Source organism: Anas acuta, chromosome 5 (assembly GCF_963932015.1).
Source record: "Anas acuta chromosome 5, bAnaAcu1.1, whole genome shotgun sequence".
NCBI lineage: Eukaryota > Metazoa > Chordata > Aves > Anseriformes > Anatidae > Anas > Anas acuta.
Window position 1 is genome coordinate 11,882,419 of NC_088983.1, and position 16,992 is coordinate 11,899,410.

Sequence of the window (16,992 nt, forward strand, 5' to 3'; positions counted from 1 at the left end):
GTACAGTACATGATTATAGCTCTATTTTTAAGTACACTCCTCTTTAATGTGTTTTTACTTAGAATGAATCTGTAGGTTAACGTTGGACTCAACCAGTATACACAGTGCACACGGTTCTAGAGGGAAGTTACATTACCTGCCAGTGCTGAGCATAATGAAGAGGGGAAGTGCTCTACAACTGTATGAAAAGAATGTATGATCAGTCATGATACTTTTGCTTCTTTGCCCATTGCAGCTGCTGCAATTATTCCAAGAAACTAAGCACTCAGTGCAGAAAAGGTGGTGGCTGAAGTTCTCCACCTGTTTCTATAGATACACAGCTTTCTGGCAGCATAGCAAAATTCTCCATACAGGCAATTGAACTACCAGAGCTAGTGTGCTAGATGGATAGGAGAAGTTATGTTTAAATGCCTCTTTAGTGCTTAAGGATGTCTCTAGGTGTCACTGGTATTCCTTCCACCTACCTTCTCTCCCCCTGTGCTAATTCCCTCCAGGTCAGTTTCTGCTAGTGAAATTCCTATGGGACCCATTGGTCTGTTTTTTTTTGAGTTTGTGCTACCTGCCTGAGTCCTGACCGCGATAAGCCCTGGATCTGTAGCCCACCGCTTAAAACTGATAGAAAGGTGTTCTCACCCCCCTTCTTTCCCGTCCCACTTATGGTTATTGCAAAAAGTGTGTGCAGAAAATATCTCATGTTATGCAAAATTTTATGAGAAAAAAGACCCGTTTTCTGATATTGAATGAACCATTCATTAAGGTTCTTACCTTTCTGACAGGAGATTTGGGTTCAGAACTTTTGCCTGTTTTGGTGGATTAAAAAATCTTCTACGCAGGAGGATGCTGAAACACTAGCCAGGGTTGGGGATTTTGTGTTTGGCACCCTTCTGTGATTGCTCCTGTTTTATTTTCCTGATCAGTATTCAGAAGGGAAGAAAAAGAATGATCTATAGAAAATGTGTTTTAGAACATTTACCACAGAGTAAGGAGAGCTAGGTCTCTCTCAGTTTCTCAGTTGAGACAAATAGGCATCTTGAATTTGGAATACTGGAATAGTTTGTTTGTTTGTTTGTTTAAGGAAAAAAGATGTATTTGTATGGGAGGTGGGCAGACCAGTGGAAACTCCTTATGGTAGTGTGGGGGCCTGACTTGCTGCTAGACTAAAATCTCTTGGTGGAGGAAGGGCATGGAACCAAAGCTGAGACAGTTAAGTGTCTTTGTATGTGTGATCTTATATTGCACTTGTCTCTGTGTTTCCCACTGACTAGCTTAAACAGCCTTCTGCTTAGTCTGCTGCTGTCTGCGCATCCCATTTCAGTGTGCCTGAGGCCTCTGATTGATTTATGTGTTGCTGCCAGCTTGAGACAGCTAATGTGGTTATCACCTCTAGCTGTTTACCCCACCCGTGAAGTGCTAAATAACTCCAGTGGTTCAGCAGCTGGTTTACAAACAGCTCAAATATCAGTGCAGGGAGGGTGAGGGGGACACTCAGGCACAGTAACCTCATCAGCTGTCTGAAGCTGATCCACCTCTTGTCCACCAGAAATATTCTCCCTTTGCACTGCACAGGCCCCTAGCTCCAGGCCAGGTAAAAGGCAGAGCTGCCAATTGGCCATGTGCCTTTTCAAATCTAGCTTAGATGCAAAATAATTATATTTTATGGTGCTGAATGTAGCCCTTCTAGTACAGCCTTCACTTCTGAATTAAATGCTTAGACTCTGTGCTTAATGAGGAACCTCATCTGGAAGCACTGTTAAGAGTGAGGAAGCTAGTTCTGAGTATACCTGGTAGTGGGCACTCAGTGGGATCTGTCCTGGCTGTTTGCATCTGCTGAACCTCAGCCACCTCCCTTTGGTTGAACCCATACAATGAGGCACTGGGACCTGGTCAGTGAACACGGGTGACCAGCTCCATCTCCTCCTTTCTCCTCCACATTTTAAGAGCCACAAAATGCAAAGTGCACTTTGGTTTCCTAATTGGACATTCTAATGTGCCCCTTCCTGCACCATCTTTACAGCTGCTTCCAGCTTCTATAGAAAAGAAGACAATTCCTCCTAGGCACTCAAGTAAATGTTAGATAAAAGTTAGATTTCTCTAAGTGCTCACTTTCTTCCCAGATTTCGTGTGTGTGTGTGGCGGTGGACCATGGTGTTGGGATGGGAGGGTGTCCAGAGTCACTTGGCTTAGGGTTCTCCACTCAGCATTATGATTTAGAGTGAGAAGAGAAACTTCTGGGTAGAGATGTCAACAATATCAATTGCTCTAAGTTTCTGGGAAATGTCGAGCTGATATAAACTGTGAAAAAAATATCTGCTGTGAAAAGCTATTTTAAATTAGGGTTTATATAACTGAGGGGAAAGTCAGGTTTCCTTTTTCTGTCCAGGTTAGAAGTACATAGGTAGAAGTATATAAATATTTTTTTCCTTTAAATTTACACTTAGTTATTTTCCAAATCCTTTTCTCTTTCTTGTTCACAGCCCTTGTGATTATATAACAGCTCTCAAGAGGAAGCTGCTAACAAGACCATCTGACATTTTTTTGCCAGCTGTTTTAGTGGAGGCGTGTTGGATTAGACTGAGCTCCACCTTCTTTGACGAGGTATATTGTATGAGTAACACCATAAAATATGGTTCAAACAGAATGATAGCCTACTTAACCTCTTGGTACTCTTTTCATAAATTTCTTCTTGGATCAATTATTATGTTTTGCCTGTCACAGAACTGAGCTGAAAACTCCTCTGGGCATGGAATGTGTCATTCATTTAAACAACATCAAGGCACACTGTTCATGTTTAATTATTACTTTAATGCAAGTGCTAAACTGTTTTCAGTCACATCTAACAAACATGTTTTCTGGGAATGGTTACTGCCTGACCTCAAGTGAGGGCAAGTTAGGCTAAGCCTTGAAATGCTGCATCAAGCTGTCATTCCAAATAGAAGTGAGCTCAGTCATCCTCACGTGAACTATTATATGGATGGTCTGGTGGAAGCAGGATATATTAACTACCCATCAGAAAGGACATTGCAGTATGCTGATTTATGATGAGTAAATTCTAGAGTAATCCTATTGATGATGCCTAAAAACATCTGCTGACAATGCTGCAGTAGCTAAGCTAGCAATATTGTGTAGTAGATGAAAGCCACCTGTTGGTGAAATCTTTTTAAAATGCATATAAATATTTCTGTTGGTGCTGTTGCATCAGTTCTTTTTCGGCATTCATTTGGAAATAGTCAGAATATTTATAGGCCCAGCTCCAGCAGAATGTAAGCACGTGATCAATGCTGTTGCTTTCAGTTGCACAAAAAGCCATTTTGATGTAACATTTAGAAATTAACGCTAAGGTCACCTTAATGACCTTTAAAATCTAAGTAGATATGTTTTTCCATGACTGGGTGCATGCAGAAAGCAAAGTCTAAACTGTGTGTATTCAAGGGATCAGTCTGAAAGATTAAGGACAGAAAGCACCATGATATTTAATACCTTCATAGGGGTAGGATTTGCTGGTTTTGATGTATTCCAAACAAATTGCATTACAAGCAATGAATTTTAGGGCATCCACAATCACTTCATAAGGCTGTTCCATTCCAATTTTAAACTAAGTCAGAGGGCACGTCTGCTTGACTTGACATACCATTCACCCTGATCTCATCTTTATTCTATATAAATAGTCGACTAACACAATAGCAACACTTACATAAAGATGCAGACCCGACTTAAAACTTCCCACAGGCAGGAACCTAAGGCTTGAGTATCCTTTGTATCTTAGTAACATCCACTGAGAAGATTTATTATATCTGTCAGAAGATTTGGTTTGACATCTGAGACCAAACTTTACTGGGTTTCCATTTTTCTTTTTTCTCTGTTTTTCCTGTTTCTGTTTTTCTCTGTTTTTCCTGTTTTCCTGTTTCTGCCACCTTGCAGTCATTGCTGATGCTCATCACTAGTTCATCTTCCTGATGTTGACATTGGGAGCAGCCATTAAGGCTTGAGTAAAGGTTGAAAACCACAAAATGGAGCATATATGTGCCAGAAATGTTTACCTGTGCTAGTGACAACCAACAAGTTACCAGATATTGTACCAATATCTTTTGAAAGAGGAATTATAAGTGTGAATGACTGCAAAGCTAGTTGCCTTTTGCTGCCCTTAACGTAGAACCATTAAGAGTTTTAAAACTTCAGCTTAACTGTTGTGTTTGGAGAAAGCTTTCTTTGTAAATTTCCTGGCCCAGAGTGTTCTTACTTTATGCTCTTGCCACAGTACTCTGTTGGTTTGTCCCGGTTCGAAGGAATAAATCCTGTTTTAAATTTCCTTGGTTTCTTATAACAAAGGGCTCTGGAGGAAAGAAAATCTTTTAATCCTCCCAGCAATAACCTGACATGACCTTCTAAACACACTATTAACTCAAAAATATTAGCAATATTTTGTAGCTGTCTTAAGAGTGTACAATAGAGATGGACCAAATATTGAGAAGAATAATTATACTTGGATCTGAGGAAATCAGTATCTACAGCACAATTACATGTTTTAAAATGGCTAAATGTTAAAAGCTATTTAAAAAGCTGTGCAGTGGAGTATTGTTCAGTAGTTGTGGCAGAGCACAGCCAGTTTTCTGCATGCTCTTTCTAGGCTTATGATTTCCTGACTGTCTTAGCACAAATTACTCGCCTTCTCTTTGCTCTTTAGTTACTCCAATCTGTTTTGTCCTTCCTTCACAAGAGCTAAGCTTTTAGAAGATGTTCAGAGTTATTTTAATATGCTCAATATGAGATATTTCTTACGAAATTTGCAGGAGGAACCAGTGTTCTGCAAATCTAGTCTCTATATTATATTAGTAGTCTGCCAACAATTGCACACAGCTTAAATGTCAAATAAGTATTTTTAAAAATTAATACTTTTGTATAAATATAAGTACATTAACCTTACTCATTTGGAAAGAAACTTATGGTACTAAAACATCACACAGATAACTTAAAATTAGGTATCCAGCTTTCTGCACTTACTGGGAAGAGAGAAATATCATAGCATAGGATGTACACTAGAGAAATTCAGAGAAAAATCAGTAGGAGAAGGCAAAGAAAAGGAATTCAAGCTTGCTTTCTGTAATGTGGGTCAAGAGAGATAAATTCAGAGATAAAATAGTGGTTTGGAGCTGGAAGTTACTTTGATACTTTGAAGCACCTCAGTTGTCCATTTTGGTATGCAGCAGGCTGCAGATGTGCGTTCCCTCATAAAATTATTTGATAAATTCTACAATCATTAGTCAATCATTCTCCATTTTGAAATTTCCGTTAAATGTCTGATCTAAACCTAGTGAAGTCACTGAGAGTCATTCAGTTGCATCAAGCACCAACTGAAAAGTAAAAGCTAGGCTCACAGAAAGATGTGGGGCATATGATGCCCCAAAGTGGGATTTACACTGGTATCCGACTCTTGCTAAGTGCAGTTAAGAACCAGTAATAACTCCATTCTGTCTCTGGAGAGGAGGGTATTTTGAAGGTGGATTTCCCACCTCAAATTCAGTTTTTAACTTAGTCGAGCAGTCACAGTCAGAGACTTATACTTGGTGTCTGTTCCTGCTCTAAGCTGTAAGAACAGTTTTGGGTCAAAAAGTATGATATGGAGAGGTTTCAGGGGGAGGAGAAAGATGGCATGGGTAGCCAAGCATGAATTCTCTGTGTCTTTGGTAGCTGGTCCTTGGAGTCCATGCTCTCTCTTATGGCAGAAGAGAATTGCTGGCAGTGTGGAGACTGGACCAGCAGTTCCACTAGCTACATGTATATCATTGACTCTCACACAGTGCAGCCCTGTCATGATGGCCAAGGTGGCTGTAACATCCCTGCTTGCAGCAGGGCTTGGCTGTAGTCTGATTGCTAGATTAGAACAGCTGGGTGCACTCGTTTGTGTGCTGGTGGCTGATGGGAAATCCTGAGTGCAGGCTGGTCTTTAAATATCGTGGTTTGGAAACTTGTACAGCTGTGTCATCTACTCATCTTTTGGCTTTTTTTTTTTTTTTTTTTTTTTTTTTTTTTTTTCCTTCCCTACATTAAAATGCTCGAGGCCTACTTCAATATCTGTTGGGTGTTGAGCATGCACTCCCCTCTCCTGCATGGGTTTGAAATATCCTCTTTGTACTGTGTTTTCAGTCACAGAAGGTACAACTGTGTAACACTGCTCCTTGGACAGTGCTTTAACCAACCCACTAGAGGTCATTTGGAGGGATGCACCTCTGCCCTGCTGATGTTGTGGACTTTGCAAGAAAGACCTTTTTGGTCTTACCCTCTTGATTATTCCCCCTTAGTTGTAGTACTTACCCACTGCATGAACCCCACAGGTTGCTGCCACAGGGAGGAGATTGTGGTAATGGTCAGATATGTCCTTGATACAGTGTTATTTAATTAAAATAACATTCCATTAGTTTAAATTTTTCTGAACACCCTCAAGTGTTTCTTTGTTCAGTTCCAAGTCATCCAGCAGCCAGCACTGTGCCCAAAAAGCGCTCTGCTTTTCTTTGAGGCCCATACTGCTGTCTTCACTAGCCTCTGTGGACCCATCTCTGGACTGTCTCCTTGCTCTCCTGCATGCTTTTTCCTTCTGACAAGAAGTGGTTGTTCTAACAAGCAAAGTCCAATTCCCACTTCTGCATTTGACTCTGGGGAAGATCCTTCAGGCTGCATGGCCCAGCTCCTCCTCCAGCCTTGTCATGCTGATTCGTGATTTAGCCTGTAGCTTCTATTGTTGTATTTATTGCTAAACAAAAGGAATATTTTTTTGTTCCTTTGCTTAGGCTGAGTAGAAGATAGTTGTCATGTCCACCAGCTTCCATGAGCTTTGTGGCTGCTTGCTTGCTTGCTGAGCACTACCTCATCTCCAGCAAGGCAATGTGCAAGGAGCTTGATGGCCTGGCAACTTAAGTAATTTTCCCCTAGGCCGAATGGATCTTATATTCTCCATGGCTTCTAATGGGCTGCATATTCCTCACTGATTTAATGGTTGACTTGTGATGTTTTTGGATGAGTCAAATCTCTGTAATAGTGACACTACATCTATGTATGTGGTAAATGTGAAAGAAAACAGATGTCTATAAAAATCACTGAGTCTGATTTGGAACGATGAACAGTATTATGATTAATCATAGCTGTGCGGCTAAAGTGTAGTATCTGCACAATGTGGGGTGGAAATTTCTTCTTTCACACCTACATAACTTCTACCTTAATATTTGGATTTCTTTTTAAAATTGGCCCAGAATACTCCACAGTTAAGTTTAGGACTGTTTGTTTTTTGGAGTAATGGTACAATCACGACTGTTTTAAAGCAGCTAGCACAGTCTTGCAACCTTAAATTTCAACATTGATTTTTTTTTTTTTTTTTTCTGGCAATAATTGCACTTTGTTCATATATAAAAGGACATGAACAGTAGCTGCTGAGTAAGTGTCATCTAGAAATGTAAAGAGTGTAGCAGTTGTTCCCCAAGAGATTTCTTCCAATGCAATGTGAATTTATTTGGTGATGTTTTTATAAGGTGTCTCAGACCAAAGCTGAAACACTTGTTGAATGCTAGATTAAAGACAGAATCCTAATCCAGACTTAATCAGACACTCTGAAGTAAAGAGTTTCAAAATTCCAGAGATCAGAAGGCAAAGAATTTCGCAAATAAGTATCAGCCAAGTCCTATTCCTGTAAGACTTGAGGTTGAATAATGAAAGAGCAGTGGCAGAAAGAAATAGCCAAACAAAGAAAAATGAAAGGTCTCACCCTATGAACTAGCTTTAAGGTCATGAACAGGATCTTACAAAATCAACACAAATTCATTACTGGAAGAAGCCAGAATAATCTTCAACACAGGGGATGTGTGATGAGTCAAATCTGGTCAAGTGATGTATATGTACAAAATTCTGAATAAACTGGAGTCTGATAATAAAATTAACAGGCAGTGTTGGGAGAATTTCCATAATGAAGTCTGTAATTTTCTGGAGATACTTCTCTAGATTGCTAACCGTGGTTCAGACAAATCATGAGACAAAAGAATCACCTTTTTTTTTTCACAGGGCTCTGTGAAAAAAACAGATACATCCTGTAGCAAGATTTTGGGAGACCAACATACAGTCTGCTGTGCAGATGTTCTTTTATTGACTTACCTATTTTGGTGTCAAGGCTTGAGGAACTCACATGCTCTGTATAACCCTTTTAAGTCCATGTCCACTAGCTTAAATAAAGACCATGGAATAATCTAAATACAGTAACAAAGATCCATTTTTTTCAGAGGTACATAAGATGTAAATTGGCAAATGGACACTGAGTGTAGGTTTTAGATATCTTTCATTTTTTGTACTAGTATTTGAAAGATGGTATTTCTCAGAATAATGTGAGAAGGCTTGGAACATTGATTTATTCCTGTTGCGTTCTGTAAATGACTCCAAATTGCAGTAATTTAGAAATCTTAAGGTTCTTTCTATATCTGGATTTGTGCATTCAGCAAGCTTTTAGTACAAATATATGAATCTTTGGTAATTACTTTAATTCATGAATAGAACTTTAACTGAGCTGAATGCATGAATGTACCTTACAGTGTTCAGGCTTTGTGAGGCATTTCTGCTAAATCGGCTTATGAATTTCCTTTTGATGAGCTTAATTGATGACAGATTTTTCAAAAGCTAGCAACAGCTTGCTTTGCTAGCTAGTATTCACATGAACTGGATAGTCTTGTGAAGTCCTTTATTCAATTTGCATAATATTTTGCTTCTACTGTAAGACAAAGTGAAATCCTTTGTAGTGAACTAACAATATTAGACATATGAAAAGCACCAATCCTAATCAAATAAAAAAAGCACTGAAAAATCACCCTCCAGCTTTTTCTTCAGGACCTTAGATAATGTAAGGCTAATTTATTTATTTTTTATTATTATTTTTTTTTTTCCCCAAAGGAATATTCTGAAAAAAAGGTCCTAAATAATAAGGTGTTATATCCCGTTCAGTGAAGATATTTTCCTGGTTACTTTAGCACATCTCTAAGTGTATTTTTCATTTAAGACCCTTCAAGTCACAATGCATTGCAAGTACAAATATATTCATTAAATCAACAAAACTAGGAAACTTTTTTGTCCTTTTGCATGAAACAGACAAATTCTACATCTTATTATATCCAGAGGTTTGTATTGCTTGTGCTAATGTGTTAAAATTTCTACCTTTGCGTACTATCTGGGGAGTATAGGTTAGAAGAGAATGAAATTTAAGCTAAACAGTGGGATCTCTAGCCATAATCATGGTTGTGGATATCTGAGGGTAGTGAAGCATGCAGAAGCCTCGAAAATAACTGACCTGTTTTCCTCCAAACATTTCTGAAGAATTCTTGTCCGTTAATAATGCCTTAAAAGTAATAAAGACTGGGATCTCTGTATTCTAGCCAAATGAGGCCACATCCTACAGTCCTTGCTTTGTGTTTAGCAGCGTAAATTTCCCATTTGCTTATGATAGGATGGGGACTGAGAACTGGGTAAGGGTGGCAGGATGGAAATTGGTTTGTCACCTCTGACAGTGCGTTTGCAAACTGCTAGAACCACAAATGAGCTCAGTGTTTAGCAAGATGGTGGATGCCAGCATGAAGCTTGGAAGTGCCAATTTTAATTAAAAACTGCATTTTCAAATCAAGTTCCTAGTTAACAATGGGTGGGAAATTCTTCCCACCATATAAACTTTCTGAATGCTCTGTTGACTGGCAAGATGGGTGCAGCTTCTCCTTCCACGAAAGTGCTGCTACCATCATCTTCCCTCTCACCTCCCCCCACCAGAAGAAAAAGACTACATTGTTCGCGGAAACTCTCCTTGTTCATGCCCTGCATTTAGGCCAGGACAGACAGATTTTATTTTGTCTTCCCCACCCCCCTTCCTTTGCTGTTAACAATAGAGCAAACACATGAGATTAACATGGCTCTTGACATGGCTCAGTTGTTTGCCATTTGGAAACTACTGATTCTTCAATTGTATAATTGTAAAAAAAAAAAAAAAGTATCAAAAGATTCAGTCATTTTCTGTTTATTCCAAAGATGGGGAGAACAGAGTAATAGGGGAGAGATGGGGGAAGCCAACAACAAAAAACAAATTAGTTTAAGAACCAGCATGTTCCCCTTACTTTAAGGAACACAGTAAACATTTCAAAAGTGCATGCCAGCTCATTATCTAACTTGGTCTTCATTGACTTCATGAAAAACAGCAGCAGTTAAGCAATGTTTGCCAAAAGCAAATTTGGGTACATGTATTGCTAAAAAAATGTGACACCCGCTCTATACAGGTTCCTTAATCTGTCACACAGAGGCAAATCAACATTTCATCATTATCCTTTCTTTCTGTTATTTAGCCCTTTGATGATTGCTCTTCTAGTCTGTTTTGAGCATTGTTTATGCAAAATTCTGGTATGACCTATGACTTGAATAGTTGGCCAGAAACAAACATCTCCAAGTGTTTAAAGATGTAGAGACAGCTTCAGTAATATAATCTGGTCTGCAATATCTTTTAGAAAATATCTCTTTTACAAAGTTTATTGTTTGAAAAATCTTAAATGGCATGGGCTGTTTATGAATTCCTTCTTTAGTAAAATTTAAGATTTAGTTTGTCATTAATTTCACTTGCATTTGTAAAGAGCATTCTTTTCTAGTTTATGAATACAATAGGTAGCTGCCATTTTCAGTCCACTTTTTGTGTACTTGCAATTTGCTGTTATATTACTGAAATTATTGTGACAAAGAATTTGAATATGACATATATTCAAATATATATTTTTTTTTATTGTGATAACAAATGATACAGTGCATTCCATGAATTCTTCCATATGGATAAATTACTTATTCTTTGGTAAACTCATATCTCTTTATGTCCAAAGCACATAAATTCATAAATATTTTTAATCCTATTGAACTTAGTTTCCCTTGGGAATTACTTTTTACTTAACGGAAGTGCAAGAATTTGTTGAACAATTGTTTTATTAAATAGTTTAAAGAACATTTATTTTGAAACCATGCAGGCTTTTTCCCATAGTCCTTACGTTTTCTGGTATGCACGTTATTGTCTTGTGCGCATTGATTTCTCTCATCAAAATTAAAAGAACATTTTAGCAAGCTGTGTTTTGCTTTGTAATCTATGTGCTCCTGTCACATGTTTAAAATTCAGAGTTGCTGTGTAGTTGTGATAATCAGTTATTTTATTCCAACATACATCATACTCTTACTTTTTATGAGTAAAGGGTAAGGACATTGAAAAAAATCTTAAAAATCTTTTCTTTTTTAATATACAGTTTCAGATTTTTTTCTTAATAAAAAAACACTTCAATTCAGAATTTCTTAATGAAGTGGGGCATTCTGTTGGTAGAAAACAATGCCACTTTCTTATGTTTTTTGAAACATTTATCTCATTTTCCTTTGGGGAAAAATAAAACAGCTGGTGAAACTAGGATTTCAAAATGGAAAAAAAGAATGCTTAAATAAACTTCCATTTAACGTTTTATCAAAAGCTGGAAAAAGCTGGTGAAATTTAAATCTCCTCATCTTCCATATTTCTCCCCTATTTTAAATATTCTCTTTGATATTGTTGCAATTTTAAATTGTCATGAGGACCAGGTGACAGAATACAGGTTTTCCTTCTCTCTCTCTCTCTCTCTCTCTCTCTTTTTTTTTTTTTTTTTTAAGTAGTTATGTCCAAAACAGAGTATATCAGCATGTTCCAATATTTATTTCAGGTTTTTCTTTGTTGTTAAGCAAAGATTGCTTCACTCCTATGGCATGGTTACTTCAGTTGTCGCAGTACAATCTGGAAAGTATATTGACATGAAAAATCAAAGTATCACACTTTGAGAGCAGATTTTAAACAGAAGTAGAAAGGACATTGGCACTGTCTGTAGAAATTACTGGACCTTGACTATTAGTGTTGGTCAAGGAAATGTCAGAGGAAGAGTATAAGGGCAGAAATACAGTCAGACCAAAGGTCCTAGTACCTTGTATCTGATAGCAGCCAGCAGAATATGTTTATGAAATCTAAGAAACAGGACAAGTATGGAGTGATTCTTCCTGCTTCTATACTTTCCCAGCTTCTGACAGTCAGCAGTTTTGGGACTCCCTGTGCTGAAGTTGCATCTTAACCATTGTTTTTATGAACCACTGAGTGCAGAAGCAACAATAGGAACAATGGATCACTGTTCAGCATCAGTGGCAACTGCACTTAGAAATAAGTAACAGTGCCACTTCAAAACGCTTGACATGGACAACAGAAACAGAAGAGCCAGGAAATTATAGCAGTACTAAAGCCACACCCATGGCCGGAGGCAACATCTCACAGCTCCTCCAAGTTGTAAACTTCTCTGGAGCTGAGAATCCCTGCCGTGCAGAGAGGTAGGAGCCAAACTCACCATTATATAAAGCAGCAACTCATGCCCCTGTGGGATCTTAACGGGACATGGTGTCTTGTTCTTCAATGTAAGGGTTCATCCCTCTGTGTTCCTGCTGAGATTTTTGTATGGTGAGAGTTGGGTGACCCTGCCTCATATCAATATAAGATGCCACCAGTCAGCTGACCTCTGGTTAAGAGAGACTTCCACATTCTCTCAGAGTCACTGTCTAGTTCCTGTTCAAACATCTGTCCGATGTAGGGTGTAAGCAATCCTGTGTTATTTCCTCTGACAACCTTCTTTGGTGGCTGTCAGCAGGTATCCCCAGTAAGTAAGTCTGCAGTAGTCTTCATGCACAGTGCTTGACCTTGTATGTGATCAGCTGCATGTTTCTTTCCACAGCAAAGCATTTGGAAAATGACAGAGCCTGAAGAAAAACGAAATTCAAAATCAAGAGTAGTCTACAAGCTCCTTCTCAGCAAGCCTGTCTCTTAGGAGTCATGACTTCACATGATGCAGTGACTCCTGCTAAGTTTCTGTGAGTATTTTGCATTCTGCACTTCTCCCTGCAAAGTCACAACATCCTGAGACACAAAATAGAAGGTCCTGTCTGTTGTGAGCACTGCACAGAACAGGAAGGCAGCTGTAGTGGATAGGAGCTGAGCAGTGATTGCGTTGCAGGTAGCCCCGCTGTGTTTTGGAGACAGCATTTGTACATTTGAAGTTTACTTGAGGATGCAGTCATATGCCAGCCTGGTTCTGAGCTGTTCCTTGCTGCATAAATAGCCCCTTTCATTTCAGCAGACTGCTCTGAGTGTAACCCAGCTACCAGAGTATAGTTGTCTGCCTATTCAGTCCTTCCTTGTTTTACTTAATTTTGCTTTTGTAAATATGCCATTGAACCCAACAAAAATTTTGCTTGGGTGAGGACTGTGTTAAGTCACCAGAAAATTTCGGAAACCGAGACCAGATAAGAATTAAAATGGTAACGATGCCCACAGTAATCACATTTGAAACCAGGTTTCACAGTAAGTCTCCTGCTTTCCTGCTATCAGTGATGTTATGAATGACAGACCTTGTTTCCTTTTGCAGTCCCATTATTTTTACTGTGTTCTTTATCTTTGTCTTTTGGAAAGAGCAGATAAAAACAAAACTTTGCTTTACATTTTTGCTTGAAGATAAATTGGAACGTTTTAACAGGCTAACTTTAAATGACTGTTTACTTTTGCAGTGGTCAGGGCCAGTACTCAGGGCTATGGCTACATGACTAAACTCTCGTGCTCCTCTTTAACAGTTTAGGGGTCAATGTTTCTGAAAGTGCAGGAAGGATGGTGCTGGTGCAAAGCAGTGTGTCTGCTGCCCACTTTGCCTAAGAGAGCTGCAAGAATGAAAGAACAAAAAGTGATGTGGGTCAGTCTCTGGTAGTGGCAGAGAGTCCCTTCCTTCCTTCCTTCCTTCCTTCCTTCCTTCCTTCCTTCCTTCCTTCCTTCCTTCCTTCCTTCCTTCCTTCCTTCCTTCCTTCCTTCCTTCCTTCCTTCCTTCCTTCCTTCCTTCCTTCCTTCCTTCCTTCCTTCCTCCCTCCCTCCCTCCCTCCCTCCCTCCCTCCCTCCCTTCCTCCCTTCTCTTCTCTCCTTCCTTCCCTTCCTTCCTTTCCTTCTCTTCTCTCCTTCCTTCCCTTCCTTCCTATCCTTCCCTTCTCTCCTTCCTTCCCTTCCTTCCCTTCCTTCCCTTCTCTCCTTCCTTCCCTTCCTTCCCTTCCTTCCCTTTTCTCCTTCCTTTCCTTCCTTTCCTTCCTTCCTCTCTCTCTTTCTTTTTTTCTTTCTTGCAGATAAAATTCCAGTACCTGGTTAATTTAGACTATAAAATAATTCTTATGAAGCCAGAGCTGAACCACATGCTTCAAGTGTGAAGGACTGTTGCATTAAACCATTGTGCTACCCAGAGAGTTCAGTCAAATGAGGACAAGTTTCCAGCAGGTGCAGTTTCCTTTTAGAAAATTGATAGATGGTGCTTCTGCATTCTGTAATGTGCCAGTTTTAGTCTCTACAAAACACAGCTTGCATTCTGTTATAACTAGTAACAAATCATGCATCTGGAACAAAGAATATATCTGAGCAATATATTACATTTAACTGCATTCTGGTTCAGATCCTCAGGTTCCTTTAAATTTAAACTGTGCAACAAATGTACTCCTAGTCTCTGTTTTTATCACTTGTATCATTTAACAAAGGTTGCAGTGACCCAGAGGAAGCTTAAGAGGAAAGTGTTGTGGTGGACCTTAGAAATGGAGTTTATATGTGACGATGGTGGGCCTGAAGCCAGGCCAGCTCTCCTGGATGTCTTTTGTTCACAGTCTTTATTTTTCTGGGCTGGATTCAATCATGCAGCCACATCTATGGATGGGGCAGAATAGTAATTGTACATAGTAATAGTACATCTCTCTTCTCTGATGACTTTTTCAAAAGAATAATTTAAATTGTTTACTTTTTCTGTGGTTGGATTGTTAAATTAATAACAAAAATGTAGCCACTGTTAAAAAGAACAGTCTTCCAATGAATGTCTAAACAATTCTGTGCTTAATGACCACTATTTTGTCAAATCATCTTGTGATAATTTTTTCTTAAAGGGGATCCACCTGCTCACATCACCAGATTCCACACCATATTTTTAATTTGTTTTTCATTTATTATTTTATCTGGTTAGATTTTGCTTACATAAAGGCTGCTTGATTAGACTGATGCAAAATGCTCTGGTAAGTGCCAGAAATGCTGGTGTAAGCTAGTATTCGTTTAATGGCTTTATAATGTTTCTGTTTAATGTAGTGACCTTTATTTATTTATTTATTTACAATCAGTTTATTTCAAACTAGTAAAGTATGATATTCAGTAGAAATCTGTTAAGATCTATTAAGTGGTCTGTTGGTAACTTCTTTCATGGTTCAGAAATGCCAAAGCTATCCAATTTCCAAAATTTTCAGATATAAATCCTTGCTCTTATTATTAAAATTGAATTCACAGACATTTGTGCTATGCTTTATACCATCTTTTGCAATGAAGCAGAGTCTATCCATGAGGTAGCCATGTAAGTATCTAGCCAGATTTATAGGTGCTAGTGCTTCTAGGTGCAAAACTTATTGCTCTGGGGCCCCGAGCAAAAAACAGACATGCATGTATTAGAAAGAGTCTAGAGAAGGTCCACAATGATGATCAAGGGGCTGGAGCATCTCTCCTATGAAGACAAGATGAGGGAGTTGGGGTTGTTCAGCCTAGAGAAGAAAAGGCTCTGGGGAGACCTTATAACAACCTTCCAATACCTAAAGGGAGCCTACAGGAAAGCTGGGGAGGGACACTTTGTTAGTGAGTGGAGTGATAGGAAAAGGGGGAATGGTTTTAAACTAAAAGAGAATAGATTTAGATTAGATATTCGGAAGAAATTCTTCACTTTGAGGATGAGGCACTGGAACAGGTTGCCCAAAGAAGTTGTGGCTACCCCATCCCTGGAAGTGTTCAAGGCCAGGCTGGATGGGGCTTTGGGCAACCTGATCTGGTGTGAGGTGTCCCTGCCTATGGCAGGGGGGTTGGAACTGGGTGATTTTTAATGTCCCTTCCAACCCAAAACATCCTGTGATTCTGTGAAAATACACAGAAGCTCATTTTCTAAAAAAAAAAAAATAATAAAATAAATCTTGGAGCTTTGGTGTATTGTTCAGTTTAAAACAGTGTTTACAAGTCTTTTTTTTTTTTTTTTTTAAGGGCTCCATAACAAAACCTTGGTTATGCGTTTATCAAGTTGTTACTGCTCAAGCTATTATTTTATGCACTATCATACTGTTGCATTGACTAAAATTCCTCTTTCCTCTCAACAAAAAATAATCTGCAATGCCTGAGAAGTATATGTTCAAGTACATGGCATACTTTACTTGTGCTGTGTCCAGTGAAAAAAATCATCATATCTTTGATACCTAAAATATTTTTGCCTTTTCTCTAGCTGTAGTCAGAGCATTGCCTTTGTTCTGTTACTGTTTTTGTAGTGAAAGAGTGTCTGGGAGAGGTGTTGGCAATCTGATATACTTAATGCATTCAGTTTCTTCCTCTATGTACATCCAATGAAAATATGCTTCATTTCTCTGTTCTTTAGTATATGCAAATACATATATGGAATATTTATATATATACATATATATATATATATATATATATATATTATTTTTTTTTTTCTATGAGTTCTCCTGTGCTATTTTGGGTTCCTGTCCCAAATTATGAGTAGAACAGACTTTTTTCTTTCTTTTGGTAGTTTCCAGTATGCTAAGAATCTATAGACAAGTCATCATGCTTTTATTTTATGACTTTTGTTATTGTATCCCTATTAGGTCTGGTGCTTTCCAGATGTAGCAACAGGTTTCATCACTGAGCTAAATCTTGACATCTCTACTGATGCTTTGCACCAATGACAAAGTAATCCTGCCTCATCTTTAGTAATATTACTGTCACTATTTCCATTTATTTCAGATTTTTTGTATTGTAATAAACTGGATATATAATAATAAATTGGATAATAAATCCAATCCAGTTTGGATATGAAATGGAGCCCAAACACCAGGGGTTGGATCAGTCACGGGAAATAA

At 38.5% G+C, this 16,992-nt stretch overlaps 1 long non-coding RNA gene across 9 annotated transcripts in view; it reads left to right on the top strand.

Annotated features, from left to right (window-relative positions):
* The window catches only part of LOC137856885 (uncharacterized), a 211,287-nt gene that overhangs the window by 26,935 nt on the left and 167,360 nt on the right, over positions 1–16,992 (top strand). For 7 of the 9 annotated variants that reach the window (XR_011096843.1, XR_011096847.1, XR_011096845.1 and 4 more), the window contains 2 exons: positions 2,475–2,595; positions 12,771–12,906. This is a non-coding gene — a long non-coding RNA (uncharacterized lncRNA). The remainder of the gene's footprint in view (positions 1–2,474; positions 2,596–12,770; positions 12,907–16,992) is intronic. The other 2 variants (XR_011096849.1, XR_011096850.1) reach the window with 1 other exon arrangement.